Source organism: Brienomyrus brachyistius, unplaced genomic scaffold, assembly GCF_023856365.1.
Source record: "Brienomyrus brachyistius isolate T26 unplaced genomic scaffold, BBRACH_0.4 scaffold40, whole genome shotgun sequence".
Taxonomy (NCBI): Eukaryota; Metazoa; Chordata; class Actinopteri; order Osteoglossiformes; family Mormyridae; genus Brienomyrus; species Brienomyrus brachyistius.
The window spans coordinates 2,784,928-2,793,542 of record NW_026042315.1 but is presented as its reverse complement, the minus strand read 5'-3'; the positions used below and the strand labels follow the sequence as shown (position 1 = coordinate 2,793,542).

Here is an 8,615-nt window from a genome sequence, read left to right as displayed (position 1 = left end):
CAGAAACACACCGGAGTTAAACTTACGCCGCATTATTTACCGGCACTTCTAACACCAACATTTACAGCCATTAACTCATATGTGGTAGTAACACTGAAATTACTTTCTCTGCGTCAAAATAAGGCAACACTGTGATTTTGATACTTTATCATTTATACTTAACTGTACCTTCCTCCCATTCCTCCGTCTCTGCTTATTGACATTTAGGAGAGTCTCAGATATAAATTAACAATTCAAAATTATCAAAGACAGACACAACACTGAAGAGATGACAAAGACAAAGTTTGAAAAGTAAATATGTTTTATTGCAAATCTCTTATCTTAACATAGCCTACCTTATCATATGTTAACTTACCACATCTTATATTTTAACTTAGCCTATCATCATATTTTAACTTAGCCTATCTTATGATATTTTAACTTAGCCTATCTTATCATATGTTAACTTAGCCTATCATATTTTATCTTAACCTATCTTGTCATATCTTAACTTAACCTATCTTATTATATTTTAACTTAGCCTATCTTATCATACAACTTAACCTATCTTATCTTATTATATTTCAACTTAGCTTATATTAATATATTTCGTCTTAGCCTATCTTATATTTTAATTTAGCATATCTTATCCTGTCGTATCTTATAGCTACATTAACACTTAAACAGTATCTCTTTCCGTTGGGTCCCGCGGGATCCCAGTCCAAATGCAGGGCTCTAACACGGGTATTCTAAGAAAAAGAAAATAAACACTTTACTTAACTTTACTTAAAGCAGTCATATAAGTGCATTATACATACCCAATTAATGCCTTATAAATCATTTATAAAAGTATTAAAAACACGGCTGTAAATACTTATACAAAGGCATAGCACATTATAGCTATCTTGATAATGCATTATGAATGCTCTGATCTATATATGCACAATAAATATCTTCATAATACATTATATCGGCCATTAATCCATAATAAACATGGCTATAATGTGTTATGCTTTTTTTTCTTCAATATTTATACCCATGTCTATAATATATTTATGGATGCATTACAGTGCATTGTGAAGGTGTCAATAATGTAGTTATATTACTGCTTTAAGTCATTTCTAAACCTGAATTCACAGCCTTATAATTACTGCCTCTTGCTACTTCTTCTGAAGGGCAGGGGACAGCAGAAGAAGCACCACTTCATCTTCTTCTTCTTCTTCTTGTGGCTCTTCTCAGTATCATCTTCAGAATGATCTTCGGCATTCACATGGAATGATACTTCTTCTTCACTGTAGATCTTCTCGGCAGCATCAGCATCTTCTTTTGTTTTATCTGTCTTCATCACTTCAGTCTCGTCCTCTTCCTCAGGTCCTTCTTCTGGTATAGTCAGTAGCTGTGATCTGTCTTCAGATGCCACCATACACTGAAACCTGACCAGTGTGGTAGCATCAGCATCTTCTGCCTGCTGGAATACCACATCAGCTTCTTCATTTTCCTCAGGTCCATCTTCCTGTAAAGTCTGCAGCCATATTCTGGCTACATATGCCGCCATGCACTGCCAACTGTCCACTGTGGCAGCATCAGTGTCTTCTGCTTCCTGAAGCTCCTCATCTGTTTCTTCATCTTCCTCAAGTTCTTCCTCCTGGATGGGTTCTAGCCAAGTTCTGCCTCTTTGTGACACTACATACTCCACAGCATTCCCTGTACTTCTCCCTCCTCCTCCCTTAACCTCCTCCACATTCACTCCCACCTCACATCCATTCTCCTCACCTCCATTTAGCATATCCATCATACTAATACCAGCCTCTGTCCCCTCCATCACAACCCTGGAGGCCTTCCCCTCAAATGTTCCCCACTCTGGTACCTCCACATATTCCTCACTACTCTGCCCCCTTACCTCACTTTCCCCCCGGCTTGTCCGGTCCTTCCTGACTTTCTTTTTTTTGTTAAGGTAGCAAATTTTATAAATTTCCCAGTCTTCAGATGAAAGGCCGTAATTACTCTGAAGACTTTGAGATGAAATACTAGTGCTGGCTAGCAGTCCATCGTTTTCCACACTCTCCCCTCCCTTACTAACCCATCCCTTACCCAAATCGGTAGACCCCCCCAATCCCCCCTTAACCCCCCCAGCCTGGACAGTGGGGAGTGTCACTGGTGAGAACTCCTCCACACCTTCTCCCCAGTTGATCACTTCATCCCACAGGTTCCAGGCTTCCCAGTGTTGGGTGTTGGTCCATCGATCAGCTCTCTCAATTCGCTCTCTGGGGAATAAATGAGAGATTAACCAGCACTTAAGAGAGATAATAAAATAAATAAAGAGCTGGAAATTCTTCAACCATACAGAAAATACAATTGTTACAATTATTATAATAAATAATTACAGGGTTCACATATATAAAAAAGAAAGAATAAAAGAAACAGCGAGCAAGATTGCAAAAAAAATCTACTGTAAAATGCACGATACTGTAAGTGCAATATCATATTAAACAGTAATGTCACCAAATTATAACTAGAATCAAATACAAAACAACTGTGCTCCACATCAAATGAATACCCAGATGAATACTACCAAGAACTGAGTTAACACTAACCAAGCTAAGAATATTTGAAAGTGTTAATCCTGTGTAACAATGTAAAGAGATGTAATGATAAACTTAGAAGCATCTAGCCTACTCCGAAAGTAATGCCCCAATTTTTTTTAACAATTTACCTACCACCCTGTACAGTAGGGGGTCCCAACTTCCGGTCGGGGTTCCGGTACCGTCCGCGCGGAGTATTGCACCGGGCGGCAGACAACCGGGGGTAGAGGAGCCAGCCGACCCGTTTATTAGGGGATCGCGCCGTTTTGGAAAGAAAGCTGCCCGTATTGATGTACGGAAATACGCCATTAGCCCCGCATGTCCGCATACACCTTCAATCTCCCGCCGCTCGGCGTGAGAACCCCCAAATTATACCGCCGTCTTACCGATTCGTGACACTTTTCTACGACGGAAACCGATCCGCGGACATCGAAAGGTTGGGAAGCCCTACTAAACTAGCATGTTTGAGATGAATTTACTAACCAAATAGTCTGTCATTATTTAAATATTAGCAACCACAGTAGCAATAAAAACCACTGCACTTTAAATGACGTTAAAAAATATGTAATATTAAAAAAATATGTAATGTTTTTTATTGTATTATAGACATTTACTATGTCATTATAGTATAAAAGGCTAAATAATCGAAGTAGCACAACATCAGTTGAAGAATTCAAAGACATTTTGGAGAGCTAACAAGCTACTCACCTCTGCGCCATTTTCACTCAGAGTTTGTTGTGCTTCAAACGGTAAAGTTTGTTTACGTTGTTTCTATGGAAACTGCTCTGACTCTCCGCTTGACCGTAATATAAAGGCATGTATGCAGTAATTTTCTGATTGCAGATTTGATCTGGCAAAAACTGGCACTATGATGGAAGTTATGCAGAAGTGCAGAGTAGATGGAATAATTTTTGTACCTCAATAAGATTGTATGCCTTTTGCCTGTGTCTCCAGCCAGTGCCGGGGGTGAAACGCGCCTGCAATTATCAGCGGGATAACATTATCGTTTTTTTTATTCTGTGGAAAATGAAAGACCGATTTGCTGGCCAGATTTATTTATGAATCATAAACATGTTGTGGGCTATATAAGTAAAGTCAGGGCTCTCAAGTCTTATGCATTGACTGTGAGACACTTGCATTTCAACCAGTTCACATGTTCACACACCGCACCTTATGTTTGTCAAGCTGAGAAGTAAGGGTTAGGGTTATAATTATCAATAAATAATGTACTTCCCTGTGAAACAATGATGCTGGATGTTTATTTGCATATCATGATATGGTGCAGCCTTTTAATAGGTTTCTGTTTTTCTGTTAATCCTTCATGGTGTTGAATAAGTCAGCAAGCATAAGTCTAAGGCTAGTGAGTGACTGGTGTTTTCGGGGGAGACTCCCTAGAGCTGGAGAGAAATACCTTAAGGCACGGGATGAAAAATCCCAAATCTTCCAGGAAAAATGTCAGCATTATATGTATTTGCCACACAGAACAGAACAAAAAATTCCTTAGGGAATCACACCGCCTACCATAGTCACTATACTACTCAGAACGCCTGGCAGCCACCAAATCAAACATAGGAAAAGGTCCGGATTTATAGCGTTAGAATGTGGTAGAGACTAATATCCATAACGTACCATCCTAGAACACACTGTGCTCTAAAATTTAAGCCCAATTAAAATCTGAATATTAAATGAGGAAAATAATTTGATTTGTTCTTCTATCCCAAGTTGTGGTCTAAAAGCAATAAGACCACCATCCATTATACCTGCTTTGGGGAAAATGCACTCCTGTAGCCACTAGGGGAGCTCTCACCTCTTCTGGGCCCAGCTAAATAATTATGTTACGCATTCTAACAAGCTTTATTATCTGTGTCAATAAGCCCTGCTTTTACACTAACACTCCTGCTGAGAGGCTAATTTGATTACCAGTCTTGCCCTTGTCATTAGGAACACATGAGAATTTGCGCAGTGCTGTTTCACAGTGGATTCTCACTGGTTTTCCCCAAGACTGGTACGATACATTTTATTCAGTTTCATACCACAGGTTATTGCAAGAGGGATCAATTGGTTTATACTAGTGCAAGGAAACTATTATTATGATGGTGGGTTATCAAACACAGTAGCTGGCTACCTCAGACATAAGACGCCCATTACGTACCTGTGTATCACCTATATGGGCTTGGAATCTGTATATAAATTGAAATAATTATTCATAGCCCAGATAGCATCATATTATTGTTTCAGCGTTGAAGTATAGTTAAATGCATTGAATTATGGTCAGTGTTAAATTATCAGCATTGAAACTGAATTGATTTTTGGTAATTTTTTCAATATTGAAAAATTAATGGTGGCGAAACCTTGATATAAAGTGACTTTTTCAACATTGAAAATAAGATGCTGAGTTAACATCAATATTATTGAAAATAAAAATGGAAAAATGAATTTATGGGGGGTGGCATGGTGGTGCAGTGGTTACCACTGTTGCCTCACACCTCTGGGACCCAGGTTCGAGTCTCCGCCTGGGTCACATGTGTGTGGAGTTTGCATGTTCTTCCCATGTCGTCGTGGGGTTTCCTCCGGGTACTCCGGTTTCCCCCCACAGTCCAAAAACATGCTGAGGCTAATTGGAGTTGCTAAATTGCCCATAGGTGTGCTTGTGTGAGTGAATGGTGTATGAGTGTGCCCTGCGATGGGCTGGCCCCCCATCCTGGGTTGTGCCCATTGCTTCCGGGATGGGCTCCGGACCCCCTGCGACCCAGTAGGATAAGCGGTTTGGAAAATGGATGGATGGATGTTACAGGTAAGGCGTGTGTCATGCCCGGCTCGTCCGCTCCTCGTGTGTGCCACGCCCCCTGATTACCCACGTGTATTTCCCTGATCGTCTCCAGCTTTGTCTAGTTACTTTGATTAGTCCTGTGTATTTAAGTCCTGGTCTCCCCGGTTTCCCTTGTCCGTCATTGATGTTTGTAGGTGTGCTACGTTTTCCAGTCCTCGTTTGCCCATTAAATCCCTGGTTTTGCCCCGACTTCACCTGTCTGCCTGCTATTTCCACGCCTGCCCGCACGATCGCCGCTTCGCCCGACCGCGATCGTGACAGCGTGACTTTTATAGAAGACAGTGCTGCTGCAGGAAGAAGAATACATAAGTAAAGGGGGGATGTTGCGTTCAGTTAGTAATTGTTCTGTTTTCCATATTACTGTATGTCACAAGAGGGTGCTGTAAGGCTGTTTGATTCGACTTCAATTCCTATTCCAAGAGTCAAGAATGGATAGTTGATCCCAGGCAGCAGTTTTCCAGATTATCAACTTCAAAAACTAAAAAATATGATAGGAAAAAAGTCTTTGTAAAATTAAGAAGTATATAATACTATGAATGACAAGGGGTCTTAATACTTTTCATTTAATTTTATTAACTCAATCTTTTGCTGGCAAGTATACCTTTTAAATTATATACATAACAGTACAACTGCATTATTTGTGTTTTGTATGCACACTTCATACAAAGCAAAAGGTTATGGCGGCTACTTCATTAATAGTATTTCTTATTGATACTTTACAATTCCGTTCTATTGCCCAACTCCCAAAGGATCATAGATTTTTATTAAAGCATAGTAGTCTATGGAAATGTCAATACTAATCATACATTTCAGTGACATAACTAAATAGACATATGTTGACACACAGACACAGATAAAAACAATTAAACTCCCTCTATGTGAAAATGACATGTGACACACGTCCTCAATGTTAAAATCCATGAGTGTAAAAAATGACCATCGTTGCTAATGTTATATCTCAGGTCTCAGATTACTTCTTTAAGTGTCAATTAAACTGAAAAAAAATCACAGAAAAAGGCAAGCTTATTTGCCGACATTTAGTAACCGACAAGCTGATTAAGGAGGACTAAACCTGTACCTGGCTTTCCTGTCAGCTCCTTGGGGATGGCTAATCTTCAAATTTTATTACAAATACTACAACTTTATTTTGTGCCTTGCTTAAAGTAAAATATCTCCAGACTACTAAATACCGCGTTAATGGTGACATTTTTAAACTGATTCGCTTCTTTCGCCTCACTCTCCTCTATGTGACGGGTGGGCGTGGTTGATCTAGCCGGCTCCCGATTGGCGGGTATTCGGTAGCTCCTGTGTCATGTGACTGGTAGTAGCGTAGGCAGCACCGCCATAGCTTTGAAACCCTGTGTGCCTCCTTGGGCGATACGCGATGTTGGCATGGTAATTGTGAAATAGAGGATTCATAGATATGACTTAGTGAACCGACTATTTTCGAAACTGCAACAACATGAGGAATGTTAAAACTAGAAAACAGGGAACCACATTTCACAGGTAAAAAAATCTGCGGTACGGTCAAATAAGATACATAACATGTTTACTTGCCTGTGACACTGACGGGATACTAGCATTAGTTTTTGTTGAGAATACTATGAGCAATACTACATAAATTTGGGGGGGGGGCAGTAGTGGTGGGCTTGTTTATTTATTCTACATAATTGTAAGATATAAATGCGTTAATTAGTAAAGAAGTTATGGCTAAAAGATCTTTCCATCTACACCCTGACATGTTGCTTGTTTATGTCTAATTATCGCTCCAAGATGGTGGCGCTGCTGACTCGTTGTGGAAAAGCGAGGTGAGGCATCTAGGCTTTCAAATTCATGAGCACCACCATGTACTTCGTTTAAATGGGAGGTTCACCCCAAAACTATAAAAAAGATATTTTAGAGGGGCCTTAATGCTATCTATTCATCAAAGTTCTGCTGGGAGTTGTTCAGGTTTGGAAATATCAGCCGTAGAAATGTCGGGCTTCTATCGAAGTACACTACTCGTATCACTGCGCATTAGACACAAGCGCGAGCTCCCTGGCAATATCTGCTGCGCAGTGATATTATTGGTGTGTGGAGTTGGGTAGAAGGAAATAGTTCGTATATTAAACTGCTCGCGACGAAGTCTGTGGATTTTCTTAACCTGTTCCTGATTTCTGGTAAGAGATATTGCTGTTGAATTTTTCAAATACGATGTTCTGGCGCTTTAAGTAGTGAAAGCAAAATTGAATCTTATTATATTGCTTATTCATTAATAAGTACCTATAACATGTATACTGCCCAATGTTTTGATTTAATAAATATTTAAAATTAATAAATATTTCAAAAATACTTCAATATTTAAAATGGTTCATGATTTTCAGGAGCGGTACAGTGGTTAGCACTGTTGCCTTACACCTTTGGGTCCCAGGTTCGAGTCTCCGCATGGGTCACATGTGTGCGGAGTTTGCATGTTCTCCCCATGTCGTCATGAGGTTTCCTCTGGGTACTTTGGTTTCCCCCCACATTCCAAAGACATGCTGAGGCTAATTGGACTTGCTAAATTGCCCGTAGGAGAGCATGTGTGAGTGAATGGTGTGTGAGTGTGCCCTGCGATGGGCTGGCCCCCCATCCTGGGTTGATTGATGGATGATTTTCAGGTCACACTGCCCCCTCAGAGCCCACCAATCAGTGACTGTCTCATAGTGTGATGTAATACACAATGTCCGCACCACCCACTTTTCAGTGAGCAGTAAAAACACACCAGCTTGTCTCAGCGGACAGCGGCTCTTATCAGATAAGGGGAAAAGGACGAGATATCAAAAGTAAAAATAAATATATCACATTTGGTTAACATCAAATGAAAACAGCCCTGCAATAATATATTGGATTCTAGGATATCACCTATTAAAAGGGTGAATCTATTCTAGCAGACCATAAAAATCCAAGTATGAACAGTGAAAATGGGCATAATAGGTCCCTATAAACGACAGGTTTCTGTCCATGGTGCTGAAAACCAGAATTGGCAGAATTCACATTACAGCGATTCCCCACTATATCGCGGATTTTCCTCCGATGCCTCACAATTCTCTGCGTATCCCGTACATTGTTTGTGGTCCGATTGTTTTCGTTTTGTTCTAAGCCCTACGATGGAAGACGTTGACCATTCAGGAGAAGGTATAACTTCTGGATGTGTTTCGGGAAGGAAAGCGTTATGCGGACGGCGTTCGCCATTATGGTTTGAA

At 40.2% G+C, this 8,615-nt stretch overlaps 1 protein-coding gene across 1 annotated transcript in view; it reads right to left on the bottom strand.

Annotated features, from left to right (window-relative positions):
• Positions 1–371: 371 nt before the first annotated feature.
• The window catches only part of LOC125722598 (uncharacterized), a 114,037-nt gene continuing 105,793 nt past the window's right edge, over positions 372–8,615 (bottom strand). The window contains exon 2 of the mRNA XM_048998787.1: positions 372–543. The gene's annotated coding sequence lies outside the window, so the exon portion shown is untranslated. The remainder of the gene's footprint in view (positions 544–8,615) is intronic.